This window comes from Quercus lobata, chromosome 2 (assembly GCF_001633185.2).
Source record: "Quercus lobata isolate SW786 chromosome 2, ValleyOak3.0 Primary Assembly, whole genome shotgun sequence".
Taxonomy (NCBI): domain Eukaryota; kingdom Viridiplantae; phylum Streptophyta; class Magnoliopsida; order Fagales; family Fagaceae; genus Quercus; species Quercus lobata.
This window is the reverse complement of record NC_044905.1, coordinates 27,680,969-27,686,037: the sequence shown is the minus strand read 5'-3', so window position 1 is coordinate 27,686,037 and position 5,069 is coordinate 27,680,969.

Sequence of the window (5,069 nt, the reverse complement as noted above, 5' to 3'; positions counted from 1 at the left end):
ATTACGTACAACCATTTGACGAACAAGAGAAGTTAGACTCGTAATTTTTTGTTCAAGGGAGGAAATATTTACCTCATTAACATGCTTAGATGAAGGGTCAAGCCTAGTGCCAAATTGTTGAGAATTGGCCGTCATATTTGCAATCAAGTTTCTCGTAGCCTCGGGAGTTTTATCCACCAAAGCTCCTCCACTAGCTGCATCAATCATGCTCCTATCAGTGGGTAGAAGGCCCTCATAGAAATATTAGATAAGTAGCTGCTCACTAATTTGATGATGGGGGCAGCTTGCACATAATTTCTTGAAACGTTCCCAATATTCATGTAGGGACTCTCTGTTGTGCTGCCTTACACCACAAATTTCTTTTTGAATGTTGGCCGCCCTTGAAGCTCGAAAATATTTCTCCAAAAACAACCTCTTCATCTCATTCCATGTTTTAATACTCTTGGAAGGTCGATAATAGAGCCAATCCTTAGCCAAATCCTTCAAAGAAAACGGAAAAGCTCTTAATTTAATTTGATCTTCAGTCACCCTCGTGGGCTTCATACTTGTGCATACCACATGCAACTCCTTTAGATGCTTGTGAGGATCTTCCCCTACAAGGCCGTGAAAAGTGGGCAAGAGATGTATTAGTCCAAATTTTAATTCAAAAGTAGTAGTAGCATCTAAAGTAGGGAATGTTATGCATAAAGGTTGTTGATTCAAATCAGGGGCAGCAGGCTCTTTCAAAGTTTGATTTTCAGCCATGACTTCGTCCTCTTCTAAATCAAAATCACTAGCAAACAGGGAATCAAGAGCTAGATTGTGTTCTTCAGAATTTTTCCTAGCTTCCCTCCTAAACCTATGCAAAGTTCTCTCTATTTCTGGGTCGTACTACAAATCACCTTGATTAGAAGATCGAGTTACAGTCATAAACAATCAAGGAAACTCTAACAAACCATGAAAAACAAACCAAGAAAAATCTAGAGTAATGAAAAAAAAAAAAAAAAAAAAAAGCCTAAAAACCCTAGAAAACAATGGAATCTGGCCTCAAGAGGGTGGGGTTAGAAATCCAAAGGATTAACTAGTCTTGCTCAGAATATCGTTTACCTTTAGAAAACTATACTATCAAGGCCTAATTCTACCTCAATCAGAATTCTACCAAAACCGTAACTATCAAAAACTAACGATTTTTTTTTTTTTTTTGGAAAATTTCAAGAACGAAATAAAGTTCGCAAAGAAGCACAAAAAAATCAACTAGAATCACTCCCCAGCAACAGCGCCAAAATTTGGTATGCTGTCACAGGCAACCAAAAATAAAACCTATACTCCTAAAAATATATGTAGTAGTGTGAGTAAGGATCATTTCTATAGAGAGTATCTAGCCTAGTTTTATGCTACGTGAACAAGGAGGGAGGGGGGGTTGAATATAATGAAAACAATTTTAAGGAAAAAAAAAACTAAGGAACAATTCAAATTAAAGTATTGAAATCAATCAAAAGAACAAACCTTGATCTAAGTCAACATCCACCATCGGAATTTTACAACTAATCATCGATGCAAGCATATATCAATTCACACTTTGAATATTCATCGTTGGAACTATTTTCCTATCTCTCCTTAGTCCCAGTTAATTAGAAAACAAGTAATCTAATAAACCCTAACTACTAAACAACCCAAGAGAAGCGCTAAAGGTTTAATCTAGTAGCAACCTTAAGAATTAGAGAGATCGATGAAACTAAACAACACAAGCACAAGTGGTTGTATTTAATTTAGTCAAGCGTTCTTCCTAAGATCTAATAATTTCTGACACAACAAATCATTAAATCTTGGTTGCTTCACAAGTTAGAGAGACCAAATAATTATGGATTTGATATCTAACCTAACAGTAGATTACAATGAATAATAAACTAGTAGGCCTCCTAGTATTTAAACGAGACAATCATGAAAATAGACACAGAAGAAAATTCAATATTCAAAGCATAAATTGAACAATAAAAACAAATTTGATCTCACAGTTTTATTGATTCTGAGGCTTCAATTTCCTTCGACCAAGTGTAAAAGTTTAGCCACGTAGGGCCATGATGAAAACTCAAAGGAGACAATCAGAGAAGAGGGGAGAGAGAGGCGTGTGTGTCCAATTCTGATTTCTCCTCTCCCTTTTACACGTTAATTCCCCTTTTCCCAAGCCTACAAAATCTCCTAAAAATATTCTAAATAATAATATCCAAATCTGACTAATTAAGGAAAAATATTAAAAATAAAACAAAGTCCTAATATAACTAGGAAAGTGGTGTTTTTCAGCTGGAATTTTCGTGCATCAGAACTGGAAGCTTCCAAAAATAAACCGCATCAGATCTGTGTATTAGAATTGCAGACAAAAGAACATTCCAGAACGTCAACAGTGCAGGTGCAGCAAATTCAAGCCCGATTTCGACCTTGATGCACTGTGTATCTCTCAAAACTCAAAACTTGAAAGTTGTAGAGCTTTGTCTTGGCGTTCCATAGCATCTTGAATCATCTCAATCGAAGCTCAGATAAGAGAGTTATGCCCAGATTATGAAGAGATGTCAAAGCTGTCCAGAATCACCCAATTAGCTACATTTTGCACTTAATTCCTCCATTTGCATCCTAAATCAAAATATAACAATAATGAGTACATTTAGGCACCAAATAAATATAAAATACTAAACATTAAGGGAGAAAAATATGACATTTTGCATTCTCATCAGTATCGTTTCCAAACTATTTAAGAAACTAATATCCCGAGTCTCTCAGATTTGGGTTCAATGTAGCACCTCGAGTCTCAAAGACTCAGGATCCGTTTGGTAATGTTGTTCTAGTAAGGTTGTTTGTATTTTTTGGAAATACGTGTGGGTGAAAAAATGTGTGAAAATACGTGTAATATTGTTTAAACACTGAAAACTATTGTTTAAACAATGGTAACAAACGGACCCTCGATTTCCATGAGGTGGTGTGGAACTCGAGTATTAGAGAATCGAGTTCTTGCTCTACAAAAAAAGAAAAAGAAACAGAGGAAAACGAAACCTTTGCCTGAGGAAGAAGAAAACCTCTACACAAATCTTTCACCTGGAGCCTTTGCCACCTAGGTTCAGTCCGAGTTGAGGGATTTGGGTTAGGGAGATATGGGTTCGTGTGTTTAGTCCGAGCTTGGGTTCATGGGTTTGCTGCTGGGTTTGTTACTTCGTGTTTCTGTTTTTGACCTCTCTGGGTGTTTGTGGTTTTTGTTTTGATCTCCTGCTTTATGTGGTTTCTACTTTGATCTCTTGTTTGTGTTTGTGTTTTTGTTTTTGTTGTTTCTTTGGTTGTTTGTAGAAACTTTTTTTTTTCCCAGAGGGAGAAGAGGAAGAGACTAGAAGAAACTCATGTTTTTTGATTTCTTAGTTTTCTTTTGTGGAACTTGAGTCTTAGAGTCTCTAAGACTTGAGTTCCCTGGGGAATTTTCTAGAAATCGAGTCTTTGATACTCGAGTTGCTACAGTGAACTCAAGTTTAAGAGACTCAAGATGTTAGTTTTTTAAATAGTTTGAAAACAGTGCTAACTGACGAAATTGTTTGAAAATAGATGTTATTTTGAAAAAAAAAAATCCGTGGTGGGATAGTACCCTGTCAGAGTGAGTCTGTTCACACCAACAGCATTGAGATGTTTATGTAGTATTCAGAGATGATACAATCACAAACTGATCAATGATTCTTGCTGTGACCATGGATTCCTGGATTTCAATTCCGGTTACATACAATGATTCCAGTTCCACCCTGCAGCCCATTCAAATCACAAACGATGTCCATGTCCCCCAAATTAGTACTAATAAGAAATTCATTTTCTTCTCTCTAAAATAAAATCTTATTTCACTGTCCAAACAATAACACATTGAACTAACATTCTGTTTCATTGTTTTTTTTTTTTTTTTTTCAATTACAGTCATTAGGGATGTGCTTCGACCTCTGACACTTGGTTAGATATATCCGGATGTAGAACTCAGAGAGAATGAGAATGCACTTCTTTACACCACTCACATTTCGGGCTCTTCGGCCAATTCTGTGAAGGTGTCATTCTGTCAAGCCCGTGGAGAGTTCAAGTTCGAAGGTGTCTTTGAGTTTGTGTATGATCTTGGTCTTGGTGAAGATCAGAAAAAGGTTTACAAGGGTATAGTGAAGCTCCCACCTGGCTCTTTTTCGGTTTCACAGATTGTGCCTACTTAATACTTATAAGAATGGTAGGCTCTCAATTTTGGTCTCTAAAGTTCAGCAGCAGTAGTTTGGGTTTGGGTTTAGTATTTAGTTTTATTTTGTTGGAACTTAGTTTAGTATTATTAAAAATTACTGCAAATGGGGTCTTTTCTTTTCTTAAATTTGGCTATCAGGGCCGGCCCTAGGCCTAGGCCATTTAGGCCATGGCCTAAGGCCCCCAAATATGGGGAGTTTTTTTTTTTTTTTTTTTTTTTTTCCTTTAATAAAATAAAATGTGTGAATTAAGTTAATATTTTATCCCAATCTTGAGAAGGACTAAAATATTAGAATTATACTAGTATATTACAAGTTTTATTATATAGGTCTTACAAATTGATGTGTCATCAATGAAGTAATTCAATACTCACCTATTCTTTTGTTGAAATGCCACCTCATAGATACATCAATTTGTAAGTTTTTTGTAGTAAAATTTGTAATAAGTTTAGCATTTTCTCCACACAAAAAAAAAAAAAAAAAAATTAATAAAAATACAACAGTCACCATTAAATGTATGAAAAATGTTAAAGTTAATACAAATTTTAGGAAAAAAAATTTACAAATTGATGTGACAAGAATATGATCGGTGTTACTTAAATAATATAATAAAAAGAATGTTTGAATAACTTTTCTTTTATTGGTGATTTGCCAATTTGTAAAATCTATATAGTAATTATCATTAGCTCAATTTAGTGAATTAGTCATATTAATAAGTAAGAATTAATAATGGATTTGAAATTAAATAAAAATAAAAAAATATTATTTAAGTGATATTTAGATGTAAAAAGGTGTCGGGGACGTTTTTGCGACAAGGGCCGAAAATGCGAGAATGGCCCAAATTTCCCC